At 42.6% G+C, this 20,246-nt stretch overlaps 1 protein-coding gene across 2 annotated transcripts in view; it reads right to left on the bottom strand.

Annotated features, from left to right (window-relative positions):
* Positions 1-20,246, bottom strand: part of ANXA11 (annexin A11) — a 158,484-nt gene that overhangs the window by 91,833 nt on the left and 46,405 nt on the right. The window lies entirely within an intron of this gene.

The following is a 20,246-nucleotide window of genomic DNA, read 5'->3' as shown; positions in this document are numbered from 1 at the left end:
ATGAGGTAGGTCTATTTGTGACTCACTAGGAAACGCGAAAAGTCTAAAACACACTTTGGTACATTAGTGTTTGCGATTATTAAATACTGAATTACAACCGCTATTAGGTAATCGCACACACTGTTAGTACATGTGGCCCCAAATGTTTAAACAGCAATAGAACTGAAATTAAACAAAACTTTCTATAGGCATAAGCCGACACGTGGAATAAAAACTATTTTGAGGCCCTGGTAGGAGCCATGTGGTCAGTGTTACATTTTTTTATAATAACTCTACACTAAAGACGAATGTGTATTTTTTTCTGATCCCAAAGGATTCAGACACTTAGATGAGGGATAACAAATATGTAACGTTAACGAGATGAACCATCAAAATAGCACCCATTATCAAAAGCCCGTGGATCAGCAGGGGACTGCAAAGGCCTTATTTGGCATAATTCTTGAAACTTAGATTAATAGGATGTACTATAACAGCACAGAGTGAAAACAATATGTTTTTACTAATCTTAAACAAAATTTGCAAAGTGTTACTTTTTATACTTTATAGAAGATTATTATGAATGAGATACTGAACATCAAAGAGTCAGTGATATTGATCCCCCCCTGATGAAGGACCACAAATTGGCCCAAACCACATTGGATATTCAGTGAGGAGGGCTCGAAATATTCTGACGTTATGAAATTATTTTGTACAAATAAATATAAAGAATTATTGTTGGATTGATTTAGGATTCATTTAAATAAACGGATTAATGAATTACAAATGACAGATTATTGATAGCCAGAAAACTTTTACCAAGAAGGGTTTCAAAGGACTTGAAACTTTTTGAGGAGAGCAACATTAAAATATCCGTTTCCCTACACATTTAAACAGAATCTGCCACAAGTTTTTGCTAATTAAAAGCATTATGAAAAGGTTGGCTATTAAACCAGAATCTGCACAGTTTTCTATCAATCAAGCACAAATAGGAACCTGACTAGATTATCATAATGCCCTCTTTCTGGGCCGGACATCATTCATTCCACAGACATCAACTTAGACAGACTTGCACTCCTAGTTTTCTTGGATTGTCCTACCAAGCACAAATCTCTGGCCACCCAAGAACACTACACTGGCTTCCAGTAGACAAGTGGGTTAATTTCCAAATCCTTTGTATTTTCATTAAATCACTACACGGTCCTTGTCCTGTTTTCATTGAATGCACGCTCTCATGGTGTAAACCCACCAAAACGCAGTGATCATCAGCCAATTTACAACAAATCATTAAGACAAGGAAAATTCGCCGGGGGGGGAAAGGGGAGGATGAGGCAGGGAGGAGGGGGTGATCTTTTGCTGTCCATAATGCAGCCCACTGGAATACATCACACTCAAAACAAATATGTATTTAGTTACAGGAATGTGAAACCTTAAAATCTGAATCTCTTGTTTTCTGATTCAGCTATGCCTCATCCATACTCACACCTTTGACCCGTTTTCAGCCTGATTCTGTCCCTGACGCCACCTGCATAAACATTAGGTCACGAAGGTAAAAGTTGAGACATTGTAGGCTGTGTAAACATGCAGAGTCAGCTTGCTCTAAGGTTTTCGGGCAATAGTTAATCCTTAAATAAAGTCTACTCAGAATAGCACATTTTGTTATTCAGCCTTAAAACGTAGAAATTGCACAAGACACAGAGGCTGTCAGATTCTTGCCTTAGCTCATTTGTGTGTTCTTTCCAAAGTTCTATTTAGCTCTGGGCATTCCTTGTTTGTGATCTTCCCCATAAAAACCCATGTAGCCATTGTTCAAGTGTGCTCCTTTCCTTGAGTAACTCCATGGTGCTCGTTCGATGGCGACCCATTCTGAATGCTTAATAAATTACCTATGGTTTATACTTCGCTCTACTGTTGATTCCTCCTTACTGGATAAGAACCCGTGGTGAAGTGGTGATCCCTGCACCAGCAGATTAATAATTAATCTGCTCCACAAATTGGCGCTCAAATGTGGGTCCCCTTCAAGCGCTTGCAGTCGGACCAGGGCAGGACATCAGGTCGGTAAGATGAACTTCGCTGAGGAAGAGCCCCACCTGAGGAGATTAGTGTTGCTCGTGGTCCAAGGTGATTTTTCTGCTCTCCAACTCGGATCTTCCTGGCGGCTGCTAGCCTTGATTGGGGCCTTCAGTTGGTGATTTTCTTTGGATCAGGGAGGATCGACAGGTGGGAGGCGAAGACTACGCACGAGGTAAACCTGTATTGAACCGGTTCATTTGGTTAGGATTTGTTTGGAATTTGCTTGACTTGATATTCGTCTTGACTTGGTATTTGTTTGGTAATCCGTTCGGAATTGGTACTCCGTTCGGAATCTGTTTGGAATTTTGAAACCTAGGATCTGTTTGGTATTTTGAAACTTAGACTCTGTTTTGGAACTTGCTATTTGTTTTTGCAAACATTTTTTCTTACAGGTAATGTGAGAATATTTTTTATTTCTCTCTGTTTACAAGTTTTTTTTAATCTTATATAACATGCCTGTGATTAGCACTCTTTGGAAGTTTTGTTGTTGCTGCTGCGATAAGCAGAGCATTTTGGAAGCAAGTTAGCCAGCGCCACCAGAAGGTATGCCAAATTTTGAAATGTACATCAAATATGGTATTTGTTCCATCATGTATAAATGCATTGTGGAACAAATATACAAAAGGGGATTCCCAGCTGAGAATGGCCATTAGAGGGAACCATGGACCCTCACAAACCCGAGTATTTAGAGAATCAATTGTTTTGAAAGAAAGTTAGGCCAGCTATGTTTGACAGTTTAGGTATGTGAAGAAAAGAAGTGAGGGAGAAAAGAAGTGAGTGAGCGGCAGCTCAAGGCAGAGAAAGTACAAAAGGAAACAGGAAAGGAAAACAGTATCAGAAGTATAAGGAATTGAAGGATAAAGAAGTTCAGGAGAAAAAGTAATGTTTAGATAGTGAGCATAGATTATTAATATCTAAGGAATATATAGTTAGACCTGAACTGGTCCACCAAGAAGATGTGTATTCAGATATTGATGGGTTGTTGATAGAACGACCCCCACCCCCATATGTACCTTTAACACCTCTTCCCCCTGCACCATTGAATGTTGTTCCCCTTGAACCTCCGGTTCCACCTCCTTTGCCTGCGGTTGTTCAGCCCCTTATTTTTCAACCAGTACCGGTACACTCTTTACCCTCTCCAACTCAGGCCACTGCACCCCCATCCCAAGCCTCTGCGCCTCCACCTCAGGCCACTGCACTTCAAATGTCTAATGATTCTGTACTTTCTGCATCTGTTCTAACCCCTCAAGTTCTTCGCTCTACTGTGCCTCAGTTTCGTCAGGATGCGATAAGATTGATGGTATTAAATCGGTTAAGTGATTTAGAAATAGAAGTAGAAGACATGATAAACCAGATTCTGAATTTTTCTGAAGGCGAGTGTCTTTGTCTTATAAATAAGCTCTCTCCTCAACTTATGGTTCAATGGGAGATGACTACAGGGCTAAATGGCCAAGATGATGTTAGAGCAATTAATAGACAGTGTCAGATAGGGGCCTTCCCTGTAGATAGAATTAATAATGTTACTGCAATGATAATTGGATAATTTAATGAACTCTCTTCCTCTCCTTGAATAAAGACCTATGAGAGAAGCTGCGCCACAGTTCATTCCTGAAAGAGGGAATGCAGATAATGTTGACCCTAATGGACTCAATGCTAAAGCCCATTTTTTTTATACGATTGGATATAAACACCCTGGAAAAGGATGGATGTACTTTCTATAAAAGCCTCCTTACCAGACATAAGGAAAAATCCTAGGGGATTTTAGGATCATGTATAGGCAGCCATTGATTCCTGTATTAGGACTTTAGCGGATATCGATGTTTTTTTTGGTATGATCCTGCCACCAGATATGTGGCAACTTACCTGGAAACAGGATCATGCTGTTCATTTAGGAGGAGATTGGACTGCTATTATAGCAGCTGATAAAGATAGGAAACTTGGTCAGAAACCTAGTCAGCTCATTCTGGATCTACCATGGTAACATACATACTTCTATAAAAACGATGGTTTCAGCTAGGAAAATAGATTGGGCACTCCTTACTGCTTGTAAACAAAAACGGGGAGAGGCCATCCCTGATTTCTTTACTCGCTATGAGGAGGTTTCCTCTAATGTATGTAATAGCCCTATTCTTCCTGTCATTAAAAGGGGGGATGAAATACAGGATAAAAGTTTATCAATTTGTGATTGATTTGAGAGAAAAGTAACAAGATAGTAGTCCCTCAATATCTTGTTGTTTCTCAGGTAAAGTTAATACACCTATGGGATTTTCTGGCATCCCCGTTCAAAGCCCTATTTCACAAACAACTGAATGTTAGTACAAGGGTCTCCAACATTTTCTGTGACAAAAGTTACTAGTAATGTAAAATAAGCACCACATCCAAGTGTATCAGCAGTTATCACATTGGTGCATTAGGCAGGGTTTTCATCAGTAATGGAAAAAAAAAGCAAGGCTTTGACAGTTTAAACTGAAGAACTACATGTGTAGTGCATGCAAACCATAGCTACAATACGCTTTGCACCAAGGTATAACAAGCATTGGCATAGCCAATAGGTCTCGCCTTTGGGACCTTATAAGTGTTTAGCCATGCAACAGTTGCATAACTAAACACTTATAAGGTCCGATAAGTGAGACCTATTGGCTATGCCAATGCTTGTTTTAACTGCTGCAATCTATAAAAGCCTCACGAGAACATCAAAGCGGCCGTGCGGCCACGAAAGTGATCGCGATCAAACATCAAAGCGGCCGCGAAAGTGAAGGTAATCGCGGTAAAGCGCGGCGCGCGCGCCCCGCGCACATGCACTGTAGCTCTAGGCTGGCCTGGTAGCACTTTTTGGAGCCCTCTCAAAATGTCTCGCCAGACCAGCGCATGCGCTGGGTCAGGCGAGACCTAAAAATGAGTAATAAACATCTCCAACTGAAATAATAGTTTTAAACACATTTTTAAAATGTTACCCATTTTCTCTGTAGGCATCAGTTTATGAGTTGTGAAAATATAAAAGAGATGTTGTTTTGAATGCCTGAGTTTTATTTTTTAAAATACAGGTTGGACCGTACACTGGTAAGCTACTCGTTGGAGACATAGCAATACAGCAGAAGGTTTGAAACAAGTTACAGTGAAATTATTGCATCACTTAGTATCCTTGGGACATAAAGTATCTCTTTTTCAATAACAGTATTATCAACAGAAGATTACCTATTTAGGTCTCCTCCTGTCAAAGGGGGGGGGGGGTGAGACGATACACCAACATAGGATATAATTGGTGCAGAACTTGCAGCAACCACTGACTCAATCTAATATCTATGCGTTTATTACCAAATTTTTCATAAATTGCAAACCCCCTGCTTGCCTTAACATTAAAGCACGTATGCATGTCGTTTTCTTTGGACTAATCAGTGTAAAGCTGTCTTTTTGCAATTTAGAAATACTTTATGTAATGCTCCTGCTTTAGGTAAAACTTGATTATTACAAATTTTTGCATGTAAAATATGGTTGCAACTTGGCGCGGTCCCATTTAGGAAGGAATGGGTCATGTGCATATTTCTCCTCCACATTGGACCCCACTGCGATAAAGCAATCTGAAATGTATATTTAAGGTCACAATTTGACAGTTATGGTACCACATTTAGTGGATATCTAAAAAAAAATTATTCAGACCCAGCACCTGACCAGTGCGATATTAACATGGTATGAGTTGATACTTTTTGCTCCAAAACATCACTCTGAAATACTGTAACATTTTGAATCCACCCACTGTACTACCCCTCTTGGAGTCCCAACAAGATGAGAAGCATGATTACATATTTTATTACTAAGAAGGAGAATAAGGGATGGGTAGGCCGGACGGATACCCCTATATCTGACCCACTAGGGGAACTGTCCGTGGATGGTGCATGTTACAAACTACCTGATGGCTCTAGTACAGCGGCTTATACAGTTACTCCCTTGAAATCTGTGGTTGAGTTACGTAAAACACAACAAATGTCAACGCAATCTGAAGCCGACAGCTTTGACTAGAGCTTGTAAATTAAGTAAAGATTTAACTGTAAATATTAATATATATACACCTTTGGAGTTGCCCCCTCATTCGGATGACTTTGAAAATAAAAATAAAATAAAAATAAAAAGGGTTTTTATTTTATTTTGCATGGTGATAAGATACAGTATGGGGAATGAATAGTAAAGATACTGGATACCTTGATGTTACCAAAAAGAGTTGCTATTGTTAAATATTTTGTCCACAAGAAAATTATAGCTGAGGTAATACAGGGAAATACTTTTGCCAATGAAACCGCTAAATGATCAGCCTATTTAGAGTATAGTTTAATGTATATTGTAGGGACAGTTAGATGAACACCAGAAGTGACTATGTTTAATCAAACTCTAGATTTCATTAGGGAAGCACAGGAAGAAGCTACGGAGGAACAGAAGGAACAGTGTGAAAAATATATGGGTGCCAGGATGCAACATGGTGTTGGATAGATCTGTCAGGAAAGCAAAGATGAATGTTCCCAAATTATTATGTGAATGTTATGGTTACCATGGCCCACAATTCAGTCCATATCAGTGCTAAAGGAATAGTGGCCATGTCAGATCATGTATGGTTCAACAATCTGATTCCCAGGGTGGCAGAATTCTATGTCAAGAAGTGCCATACTTATAGCACAGGAAAAGGTACCCCGTTTCAACAGGATATTTTGCACCCCCAGATCTGCCCTTTGAAGGTCTTGCAACCAGTTGAGGTGGTTATAGGGAGGCCAGCAAATGTATAGGGTGTACCAAGATCAAGGACAATCTGACATTGAAATTACCATTCTTGTTGATTACTGTGTTGACTAAAGATCTGCATTTGATCCATTCACAAGTGAAGGCCAGTCTCTCTCCCAGTCTTACAGGTCCAGGTCACAAGCTGAGGCCTAGAGACGGTGTCTTTACCCAACAGTTTCAGAGGCCAGTGCAAGTTCTCTTCACCACCCAGACTGCTGTTAAGTGCACAGGGCACAGACACTGGATCCATGCCATATGATCAGTGAATATCAAGAGGAATACCTGATTTATCATACCTGACCAAGATGAACAGATTCTGTTTGAACATCCTGACATTGTTCAGCCCCGATACAAAATGCGGCCAAGGGCCAAAAGAACTATAGACTTTGATTGAAGAAACCATCTCTGGAGAGATGGCTACCCATGCCGGTGGTCAAGACCGCCAACGTCCGGACCAGTACATAAGCTTGCAAGTGAGGCTTGGAAGCAAAAGACACTTGGGACTTGATGCTCTCTGATAGTGTAGCGAGGAAATGTTGGGAGAATTGAGACTACATTGCTCTGTTTCTGGCTGATCGTTAGGCCTACTCTTTGTTACCTTGGCAATCGAACAACAAATACTACAGTAAGAGGAAGGAAGGTTAAGAAACATACAGGTTGGATATAAAAGATCAGTATAGGGAACAGTGTTAGGTGTTCTTCTGAAATAGGTATTTGTATATAGATTACGTTGAAATAGGTAGAGTTGTGGGTCATTAAGGCCCTTTAGGAAGGTGTTTTTAACCTATTAGGAGGAATAGAAGTACTTGCCCTGAATGCCCCTGCTAAAAGCCGACAGTTTGGGATTAGAAAGAGAAAAATAGGGATATTTGTATGTTTTCTATGGTCAGTATTGGGATTTTTCTTTGGGTCTATTTTTGAGGCTTAAAACATATTACCCTGTTCATAGCATAGTGCCCCCTACTTCTACCGCATCTGAACATTATCACTTCACCTTGTCCTCTCTTAAGGATTCACACTGTCAAATACATAAAAAGCCCTTAATGTTAATTGAGCCACACAAAAGCTTCATCAAATAACTGCAGAATTACACCAGGAAAAAGGAACATGGATTTGGTCAGAATGGTTGAGGTATTGTTTCTGCTTGGGGCTGGACATAATTAAAGGGAATAGTGATTATAGGAGCCATCTTTCTCATTTGCTGTTGCTGCATTCAGCATGCCCCTGTGACATGTACAGCTCATATAGCTACCTGTAACAGTATCAAGCCTTCCCCAATTAATGTTCATGAATTAAGTAGAGAAATGATGGTACAACTTGAAATTGATGAAATAATGAAAATTGATATATAAAAGTTAATACATGTACCTTCCTTATGGAATCAGCACAGCTGAAAAGGAAAGCCTGTGAAACCTTAAAATCAGAATCTCTTGTTTTCTGATTCCGCTATGCCTCATCCATACTCACACCTTTGACCTGTTTTCAGCCTGATTCTGTCCCTGACGCCACCTGCATAAACATTAGGTCACGAAGCTAAAAGTTGAGACATTGTAGGCTGTGTAAACATGCAGAGTCAGCTTGCTCGAAGGTTTTCAGGCAATAGTTAATCCTTAAATAAAGTCTACTCAGAATAGCACATTTTGTTGTTCAGCCTTAAAACGTTGAAATTGCACAAGACACAGAGGCTGTCAGATTCTTGCTTTAGCTCATTTGTGTGTTCTTTCCAAAGTTCTATTTAACTCTGGGCGTTCCTTGTTTGTGATCTTCCCTATAAAAACCCATGTAGCCATTGTTCAAGTGTGCTCCTTTCCTTGAGTAACTCCATGGTGTTCATTGGATGGAGATGCATCCTGAATGCTTAATAAATTACCTATGGTTTGTACTTCGCTCCACTGTTGATTCCTCCTTACTGGATAAGAACCCGTGGCGAAGTGGTGATCCCTGCACCAGCAGGTCATTAATCTGCTCCACAGGAAACTCCCTAAAAACGTTATTTACATCCTAAGTGCTTTTTAGTAATAGTACTCTTTTCAGTGGCAGGACACCTGTGAGTAATCATGTGCTTTAGAAAATCTTTATATAAAAAAAATGAATAGTATGCAGAATAGCCAGCTATTTAGGAACGCAATAATAAAAAAAAAAATGTAAACATTTTTGAACAACTGCAAGGTTAGGGAATATGAGAGTATGTTTAAGCATCAGGATATGGCATGTCTGGGGATGTGTGCATCTGATGTGAGCAAAGGGGAGAATGAAGGATGCAAACCGTAGCAAGAAATGCTGAATCATTTGGAAGACAACTAATATTGAAATGCTGGCAAAGAACTAGAATTCCTGAAATGCATGCACTACGCTCCAGATACAGGCTGGAATGCAGACAATGATCCTACATTACAGCAGATTCCAAGCTCTGCCACAATTAAGCGAGGAACCCAAGTGGAAAGTTCTGAAGCGAGGAACCCAAGTGGAAAGTTCTGAAGCGAAGACAAGTATGCAGAGACCTTCCCCTCTCGCACCAAAAGCCGTGCACGTAGGTCAGGATCAGTATTAAAGTATCACAAGATCTCTGGTCTTCCCAGACAGTTCATGCAGCAGAGTAATGAGGACAATGTTTTATTTTCTGCTCTTCCTGTCCTGGGTGCATCTTTCCTACTAGTCCTATCAGAAGATTTAAAAGGCAGGATTTCGGAGTACGTGAAATAAAATCATGCGGGGGGGATATGCTAGGAACCACTGTAAGTTCCAGAGGTTTTTGATATAAGGACTAAATGTTGTGCTTGGTAGTCCCATACCCCTTGAAGCATCTACGTTTCTATTCAACTTTTTATGACAAGGTAGCATTACTTGCTCTGTTTACCCCATGCCTAACATTAATTAAATTTTTAAAAAATTGAAGATTTTATTTTGTCCTTCTAGGCCATGAGAGTAAACACAACAACTGAAAACTTTGTTTACCACTACTTATGTCTTTTTAGGCTTGGCGTTAGTCAAGTCCTTTTGATTTCACAAATATAATATGCTTACTTATCATGTCTTTCAGCCAGTCCTCTTAATATATTGTTTTTTTTAATTTTTATTTTTAGAGTTTTATAGAGCGCGAACTCGACCCGAAGAGGTCATGTATCAGAGCGCTTTACATGAGCACCACTTTCGTTACAGATTGTCTGTTGGTTATTCACATTTGGCATCCACCCACTGCAGCTCACAGCATGGGGCGAGGGGTCAGCCCACTTCAACCATTGCCGAACTTCACTGTGCATAATGGAATTTACAAAGAAAGTTCCCTTCAGTGCATGGGACTACTGTGGCAATATGTACTTTAGACCAAATAAATGGTTTTGCATTTAGCTATACATTTTAATGGCAAGGCTTTGACACCCTCGCCAATATAGTGTGTAAAACCCAAGATGTGCCTATGCTGTGCCTCAGAGCTGCCGACACACTTTATCTAGCAACTGTATTTCTGGGGAGAAGAAACTTTGATGTCCTTTATAAGTCTCACCTAAATGCAGTGCATGCAGCTTCTCTTCCGAGACCTTCTGATACCTTACAAGGGGCTTGGAGACCTCCCACATTGCTTGCCATTGGATGGCTTTGTTACAGCTATTCTCCGATTAGACACATTAACCGGAGTCGTTTGCAGTTGCACCAAAGATGTACAGAACTGTGTTTTCCTGGCCTATGACAAACTAGGCATCGAATTTTGTTTTCTGAAGCAGTCATAATATTCATCATGTGCTTATATTTTTCGTTAACACAGCAAAATGTGCAACGATGCGTGGGATAAAATGATGTTCTTGAACAACACTAGAGGAAGCCTTTAGATACTTTTTAAGTCTCTTCCTGCTCGCTCTCTGTGGGTTATTCATTATGTGCGATTTCCACTGCATTCTATGGTAATATTCCCTAGAAGGGAGCGAGTCAGGGACTTTAACTGAGCCTCTAGGGATGCTGTCCTATTTTCTACTGATTTGTTGCATACTCTGGACTTAGTCTATTTTCCAGACTTTTCTCATTGCTGCATCTATTTTAATTGCCAAGAGCCCTTACGGCATTTGATTTCTGAGCCTTATGACTGACTTGAGATAAACTTTTATTTTGGCCTTTTGTATTGCTCTTTAATATGTTAATTTAGCTTAATGGATTTCTAAATTACTAGACTCAAGATCCATATTGTGTCATCCCTTATTAATTGACGGTTATTTGTAGTTTGAAATGCTTTGAATCTTATCTTTGGGGACACATTGGATGATCTTTTCTTAACGACAACACCATTCCCGCAGTTGCGTGCTTTATCTTTTACTATGCAAAATTATCTGCGAGATAGTGACAATACCATTGTCACTGACATCTGCTTGGTTCTCGTTTATCAGTTTCCTTCCTCTTTGTGCATTTGTCCATCCACTGGAGCATGGATGCATTACTGCGTCCTTCCACTGCTCGCTTTTTATGTGCTACTTTTATCTTTCTAAGCACTATATGACAGTGTTTGTGTATTTTCATGCTATCTCCTTGGTGTACTTCTCCCTCTTCTGGATCGTCCCCCGATTACCATCTATCCATTGTCCGTATTTTTGCCCCAGCCCCTCCCAAGACCTTCCATTGTCTGCATGCTTCCCCAGCCTCTCTCACCTGTCCTCTCCCACCCTCCCTACGTGTTGCCTTGGAAGCACACAGCTACATGTTTTTAAAAAATGCACTTGCGCTGGGCACATCTTAGTGCTTTTAAAAAAATATATATATTACTTTTAGCCTTGCTCCATGGTAACCATGGCTGCAAAACATTGCCAAAGCCAATAGCTCTTACAGGGGAGACCTATTGGCATAGAGGCGACACTAACCAGAGAAATCTAAAGTAACTGACGCGAGACCGCTCTACAGCATATTCACAAGAGTTGCTGAAAATGTTAATACCTATTTTATCCCAGACAAAAGTCACCTGCAAAATGCAATTTTCTTGCACTAGTCTATTTTACTCTGTATATAAATATTTTGCTGTGCAGCCTAAATGTGTCTTTCCATTTTGAAGAAAGTCTGAACTTCTAACTTAATGAAATTCTTAATTTTCACCTGAAGCTGCTGTCCTCCAAAACATTAGGATGCTCTGGAAGTCGATCAGCTGAGTTGATCCGACTAAGGAAGCAAGGCTGTAAACCCATCAGCACTGGTGTGCATTCCCAAACCGAGAAGGGAGACTTACACCCAACAGTACCATGCATGCACATTTTACAAGATTTAAAAAGAAAAAAGTCCCGAGCCATACAGCAATTTGCAGAACGGAAAACCAAACCGATGTGCGAAAAATTGAAGTCTCAAGGAAATGCTTACTTACACTGCTTCTAGATGTAGATTAGATGGATGCAGAAAGGGCGGCCTCAGACTTCTGAAAGGCATTTTATCTACATTGAACCGTAGTAGGAAAGCTGAGAGAACTTATTCTAAAGCCTAGGTACACTGCAGTTAACAATGGAGGTAAACTGAACAGTGCTTTGTAGTCTAACTGTCTAACAGGTCAAAGTTTGTTTTGACATTGATTTGTGAAATTACAAAGATATTTTACATGTGGACTACATATACAGCATATATGTGAACAGTGAAAAGCATGTTAAACAATCACTGGCAAAGAAAAGAGGTCTGGCTTTAGCAAGCGTGAAATTGTGTACTTAATAAACTGATTTAACAAACCTCTGCAGTGTGTAAAAACAGGACAGAAATGTAAATATAAAGATAAGGGAGTGGCACGGCAAACCTAACAACCCAAGCACGGCATGGTGATGCATTCCTTTTAATATAGATTCGAACATGTATTCAGCCAAAATGCTGTCACCCACAGCGCAAGACACCTATTAGAGGAAGAGGGCTGATTCATGAACCCATGCTAAGCGGGGTGGAAGCAAAATTTGTATAACAGGTTAATTGGATGAAGAGGGCGAACCAATAACCCCTCATTGTATGCACATTTATATGTATTTTTTTGGTAAACATGAGGCTGGTGAAATAGTTAAAACTGTCTCTAGGCCAGATCCAAGAAAGACATGCATTCGTTGGGCGTCAATCGAACTAGGGGAGGGTAGAGAGAAGCTCCAACCGAATTACTTTTTCAGGTAGCAGGAAGACAGCAACTTCAATTGCCACACAGCATGCATGGCACGCAATTTCATTATGAGTGGCCCGATGGCAGGTCCGAGATATATTGCAGATGGTTAACAACAATACTACGAGGTATGATATGTATTGGGTGGTATAAATAAAACCTATTACAGGTTTATCTCCTAAAACAGGGCACAGCATTCATAAATCCACATGTTCCTGTATTTACAAGGCATTTCCCGCCACCCCTCCTGATAAATATTAGCACGTTTGACCAGCTGAAACTTATCGGCAGGCGCGATCTTTAGCGCAAAACTTATATCTGGAAGTAACAGGAGTTACTGCACATTTGGGAATTTATCGACCATTTGTAACAAGCTTCTAGTCTGCTGACCTACACTAATTATGCCAGGTGTATAGCAGGGAAGGGGCTGTGGCGACCCAGCCCACATTCAACAGCGGGGCTGAGACCAACAGCATCTGCATTAAAACTTAAAAACATTTCCCATCACATCGACATTTCAAATTAACACTGTGCGTCTCCTGGAGCGTGTTTATTAAGTGGAGGCAAAAACACAATGCAGTTCGAGCTCTTCAATAATAAATGAGGCACGCCTCGATTAGAGGCAGGAGTGTCTTGTACACCAGACTTATTTGTTTCTAGAAGATTTTCTCCATTATGTAGATTTCCTTCGGTAGATTGTCGTCATTTAGCTCAATCACAAGCAGAAAAAGCAGGACAAGATTAGAAGTCCGCATCGGACAGCATTATTTAGAAATGGTGCATCCATCATGACCGAACTCCAGCTGGAATCTGTCTAAATGCTTAAGATATGAAGCTGTAGAAAATCTGGTGCTAGAGGGCATCAGCACTAAAATAATATATCTATTTTTTTCCACAAAAAAACTGATGATATAAATCCAATGGGTGTGCTAGTTTGTTTTACAGTTTACATAGTGGTGGATAGCTACCATAAAACTTTTCTACCTAATTTTGTGCATCCGGTGCTCAGCTAATGGGTGTCAGCGTTTACAAAACGCATGTGCTCCTAATGCATCATAGATGTGTAGAGGTAATGAACACATTATAAATCGTTGTATTGAATAAAACTCTGTGTGCAGGTGACAACTTGTGTTCAGCATGTTCCACGCAAGTTTTTTTTGGTACTGCACAAACAGTTTCGAACATGGCAAAGATTTTACGTAGTAGATACCAAGTTTTGTAAGCAGCCTTGAGTTATTAGAATCGCCTCAGCATGACAATTTATACACAACATAGAAGACTGCGTGCACCAGGTACTAATCTATATACATGTGCGTCTTGCTTCAGAAAATGGGCTAACTGTAAAGTTTTCACCACAGTATGAAGGCTGCAGGTAGTATAATCTTTAGCACCTTCAGACTGTAGTTATTTTAAGCAATTGGTGTCTTTTTTCACAAGTGTTGTGTAGACTGTTTTTAGTAGTTACTTTTTTATACTCTATGGTGCATTTCTCATGAGTTTCACTGTCTGCAAACCGTGTGGTACAGAGTAAACTTCATTGAGTAAACACTGTTTACAGTATCCACTTTTCTACTTGTATCAAGTTCATTTCTCAATGTAGGTTCAGTGACTGAAGGGTTTCATGCAGATAAAAGCTGTGCGCTGTAGGGCATCAATTCTGGAATAGACGTCCACTATCTTGAGGAACTTGGCTTTGTCTGAACAGTTATATACATACGGACTACTGTGTGCAATGAGGATTTTCCATATATCTGTGGTTGATTGATAACGTGAACCAGGCTACCCATGAAGTGTATGGTTTAGGGACAATGTTTCACATAACATGCTTGCTACACCCAAGGGAGTTGTAACTTTGATGGCAATAATGATGCTTCATATTATTCAGAGCTATTTGGAATTACTTCCAGGCCTCTAATGTCACACTAGTTTATAGAGTAATGTGTAAAAAGAAGCTTGGATGAAGTCAGCAGTGATGTCATTAATTATATAATTTGAGGTCACCGACGTCATAGAACAGGTCATAAGTGATGTAATATTGGAGGTCATAAACAGTGCATGACGGGGGTGCACATCATAGTTAGCGTTGCTAATTGTAACTGGTGAATGTGTTTTTTAGTTCATATTAATGTTGTCACTGACATTTACCTAACTAGAATGTTAACTCTAACCTTTGTTTTTTTTCCCAGTGAATTTCTAGTTTTTTTTAACGTAAAGTAACATTCGCAAAGCCAACCCCCGCTGCGCACTGGCCTGCAGCCGGGCCCTGCCACAAACTCCCACCCCCGCAGGCAGCCAACCCCACACTGTGCATGGCCTTTGCACATGCATATCAGGGGATTGGTAACTGGACCTGACCTACTGACCGGCCCAGTGGCCAAGACACCCACACCCAGCAAACAACCATGCAGGTACCCATGCAGCGTGGGGTTGGCTCCCCACAAGCAAACTAATGGAGGCAGCCAACCCCATGCTGTGCACAGTCTCTGCTCGATTGTGGTGCAGGGTTGGCTGCAGGGCCTGTGTTTCAGCCAGGCCCTGCTTCCAACTCCCCGCAGGCAGCCAATCCCAAGCTGCGCACAGCATTTGTACCCACATTTTACGGAATTGGTCACAGGGCTTGGCTTGGCGCCAGACCCTGTGGTTAAACCCCCAGCAGTCTGCTAACCCCGCACAGCCTTTGGCGTGTGAATCTTGGGGATGGCCGCGAGGGCCCTGGGAAACCCACCCCTGTGGCAAAAGCATATATTAAGTAAAGAAGCCCTCACTTTTTTTTTTTTTTTTTTAAATGGGTGCCACGTTGGACCCCTCTGCAAGCCTCATTATGCCCTACAGATTTCATATCACCAGGGCTGTATTTTTTATTTTATTTTTTTAATGTGAAAGGGGCCATGCTGTGGGAGCCAGCCTTTCTCCCACCCGGAGGGAGCAACTTTTTATGCTGCTCCCTCTGGGCGAGAGCAATATCTTGTTCAGTTTCCCTGCCTGCATAAATGCAGGAAGGGAAACAGAACACAAGTCTACTCCCAGCAGGCAGGAGCATTTTCAAAGCTCCCGCCCGTGCCGATGCATGCAGGGACGTATTCAAAGGAGACAAGGACCACCCTACTCACACGGAACCAGCGTACATATTACATTACAAAAAACACACACAAATGGTACCTGGGGAATTGGTATGAGAGACTTTGTATTTATAATAATGATACAAATTAAGCACAATGGGGGTCTTCAAAAAAGCACAATTGGAGCCCAGTAGGTAAAATGCATAGTGATTTATATTAAGGTAAAGTCCTAACAAGGGGGTTCAAAGAACCGTGCTCAGTGTCCCAAGTGAAAGGTGAAGCTTATAAACTAAAGTGACAAATAGTGACATAAATGAAGGTTTCAAGAAGAGGCCACACCATCTCCTGAGGCGAAAAGCCGGGAGAACGCCAGAAATTGCTTTTTAATTGTTATTGTTTGGAAATTGTCTTTTACCTGCTCACTCGCTCCTTCTGAGCATTTCCCCGTTCTGGGCAGCCCCGCACAGCAGATTCTATCGCGGTTGCGGATTTTCACATTGCCGCCGCCATTCCCCGGAGGCCATTGGCCATGCCCACCACTTCAGGCCACGCCCCTTCTGTTTCCCTCCCTACATACAATGTGCTTCCCCCGGTCACACAGCAGGCGGGCGCAGCGGGCGCGCCGCCGGCTCGCCGAATCCGCGCCAAAGGTGAGCCCGTCTGCGCCCATCTGCGACAAGGGGCACGCCACTATGCGCAATTCATAACATATACTCCCGAACAACTGTGCACCCTTAACAAAAATTGGCCACTGAATTCCACAATACTGTCTTATGTTCAACTTCTTGGCATTGCCTCGTCTAAGCCCGTCACACCCGCCCCTTCTTTCCCTTCTTCCACTGCTGCCCTCCTTTTGAACACGAGGTCAGCCGTCAAACACCAGACTGAAATATTTGATCTATTAGACTCCAACTCCCCTGACCTACTGTTTTTAACTGAAACATGGTACAGGTCGGACTCCCTACCCAGTATTCTGACAGCCCTCCCGCCTCACTACTCCATGCTCCGCGCAGACCGCTCGGAGAACAAAGCAGGTGGCGGGGTAGCCTTAATTGCCCGCAAAGACCTTCATTTCCAGATACTTGCAACACCCACGATACCAGCAGCCGATTGCCTCGTAGCTCACTCTACCTCTTTCAAGATCCCAATTACCTGCGTACTAACATATCGGCCACCCCAATCATCTCCAGGCTTTCTCTCTGCCTTCCAGGACCTATTGACCACCTTAGTAGTCAATAGCGCCTCCGTTCTCGTCCGGGGAGATTTTAATTTCTGGCCTACTGACCCTGCTGAGGATACTAAATCTAAGGACTTTACACAACTGCTTCTCAGCCTCAATTTCATCCAGCATGTTCAAGGCCCTACCCATATTCAGGGCCACATTCTTGATCAGATATGGACATTAAACATCCCGACGTCAGTCCCTACTATTTCCCCCTGTCCATGGTCTGACCACTCCATGCTCGCCTTTTCCTTGGATTTGGGCCACAAAACAACTCCTTCCTGCCCAAAAAACACCCGGGCAAGGAACTGGAATCGAGTCGATATTCCTTCCCTGTGTAACTCGTTAATTACTACTTGCCCAGACATATCGGGCCTGATCCCTCACTCCCAGGCTATCATTCTAGATCGCTGGCTCATTAAAGCCTGCGACGCAGTGGCCCCCCTGAAGCGGATTACCATCAACCGTACCCACAATGCCAACAAGTGGTTCAGCCCTGGCCTCAAAGCCAAAAAATTGGAGTTACGGCAGGCCGAACGAGCTTGGAGAAGAGAATACTGCCCAACCCGGAAACAATACTACACCACCATTCTTAGCGAATACAAACAAGCTATTCTGGCAGCTAAGACAGAATACTTTTCGGAGCGTATTTTAGCTGCAGAAAGCCAGCCACGGGAGATCTTTGCCACCGTCCACGAGTTGGCATCTTCGGACAGAACTCTGCCCAAGATCCTCCCTTCTCAGGTGCTATGCGACTCGCTTAACGAATTTTTCATTGATAAAATAGCTTGTATCAAAGCAAATATCCCCCCCCCTTCGCTCACTTTTTCCCACTCCCTCCCTCCAGGCAATACCTTGTCCCTTACTTCCATCCCCGCACTCACTAGAGAATCCCTGCTTCCCTTGCTTAGCCGTGTCAAGTCAGGATCTCCAATTGACATCTGCCCGGCCCGTATTCTTCGTCAGATCTTTGCCGAATGTCCATCCCCTGTCCTTACCCTCCTCAACGACTGCATCACGCATGGCCTCGTCCCTGCCCCTTTCAAGACTGCTATAATCTTCCCCATACTAAAAAAACCGGGGGCAGATCCTTCCTCCATGACAAACTACCGCCCGATATCCCTTCTCCCCTACTTGGGCAAGATAGCGGAGTCCCACGCCACCCAGACACTTAGCACCTTTATTGAGGACAGTAACTATCTTGCACCCTGCCAGGCGGGATTCCGTCCCCGCCATTCCACCGAGAAGGTGGTTATTTCGGTCATGGATCAACTCAGGGAGGGTCTCGATACCAACACTCCTCAGGCCTTGGTCCTCCTGGATTTGTCCGCCGCTTTTGACACGGTGGACCATTCTATTCTCTTGTCCCGTGTCGAGGCGGCGGGCATAGGAGGGCAAGCACTGGCCTGGATAGGCTCCTTCCTGGCTGACCGCACTCAGGCCGTCCATCTGGCTGAATTTTCCGCTCCACCCCGCAGGGTGCAATGCAGCGTCCCTCAGGGCTCCTCTCTCCCCCCCTTATTATTTAACCTTTATATCTTCCCCCTTATTTTCACGCTGCAACAAATGGAGGTCACAGTCTACAATTATGCTGATGACCTGAAATACTCATTTTTAATTTCTCCTCCTCCTCACTAGCTGTTACTGCCTTCCAGTCCGTCATGCTGTTTATCCGGGATTGGATGAATGCGAACCATCTCAAACTCAACCCGGACAAAACAGAGTCGATTCTGACGGTTGGCAGTGGCAACCCTTGGTCTTCTTCCTTTTGGCCCCCCTCCCTTGGCTTACCCCCCACACCCTCCTATTCAGTCAAGACCCTTGGTATCACACTTAATCATCATTTGACACTCCACTCCCACATTAGTTCGGTTGTTTCTTCCTGTTTCTTTACCCTGCGTATCATTAGGAAAGTATCCCAGTTTTTCTCTCCCTCTGCACTCAAATTGATAGTAATGGCCATGGTTTTATCCAAGATCGATTATGGGAACATTATTTATAATGGTGCCCCCGGTTACGCACTTCAACGTCTTCAGTTGGTGCAGAACCAGGCAGCTCGCCTGGTACATGGCCTATCTAAATTTCACCATTCGTCACCCCTTCTCCTCGCCCTTCACTAGCTCCCCATTAAGCAACGGGCCCTGTTCAAACTTGGCTGTCTTACCTTCCAAGCCCGGATGGGCACGGCCCCTGCCTTTATAAATTCCGCTATTATCAATTATTGCCGTTCCAGAGTGCTTCGTTCATCCACCAAATCCCAATTAGTCATTCCTCGTTTCAAGAAGCAAAGATCAGGAGGCCAGAAATTTGCAGTGCTTGAGCCTACTTTCTGGAACACCTCCCTTTTTATATCAGACTTTCCCCCTCCTACATGGAGTTCCGCAAGACCCTCAAGACTTTCCTGTTCAAGCAGGCCTTCAGCATATAGTCCTCCGCACTCTTCTTGCCCAGGAATCCCTCTAGCGCCATGAAACTGCATTGTGAACGTGCGCTTTATAAAAAAATTTAAAATTCAAATTCAGAAAAGCAAAAAGCGACCAATTAATCTATTTGCAGTGAACATTCACAGTCTCCTGTAACAATGACGGAGGGTGTGTGCATTTGCTCGCTTTGCAGTAGTGTCAACGACGTTACAACCTCTTAAGAATTATGAGGTCTTATCAGGACCTATGATTTAGGACACCTGGATTGATATGGATGTACTGTCAGAAGGTAATGCATACACCAAAAGGACGTGTCAATGAGGGAAGTGGTACTTACATAGGGCTCAGTCAGGTGCCATGTAAGTAAGTATAGGGGAGTCTGACAATATAGGTAGTGTGTATCCAACTTACATGTCTGTGTGGCACAAAGATGAGCTGGGAAGTCCTATGCAGCAAAAACGTTGCATGTGAGAAGCCGTAGTGAATACCGCTAAGCATCAGCGAGCTTGTGGCATTTAATGTCCGAATTTTTAAGGGTTCGCTGCTACAGTGTCAGTCTGTCTCCTTCATCGATGAGAATCCAAAGACGGTGTCACCACTGTATTCCACGACACACCAAGTGAGATGGCCCC

The sequence above is a fragment of the Triturus cristatus genome, chromosome 1_2 (assembly GCF_964204655.1).
Source record: "Triturus cristatus chromosome 1_2, aTriCri1.1, whole genome shotgun sequence".
Taxonomy (NCBI): Eukaryota; Metazoa; Chordata; class Amphibia; order Caudata; family Salamandridae; genus Triturus; species Triturus cristatus.
Note: the sequence above shows the minus strand (reverse complement) of the source record. Positions and strands in the feature narration are given on the sequence as shown.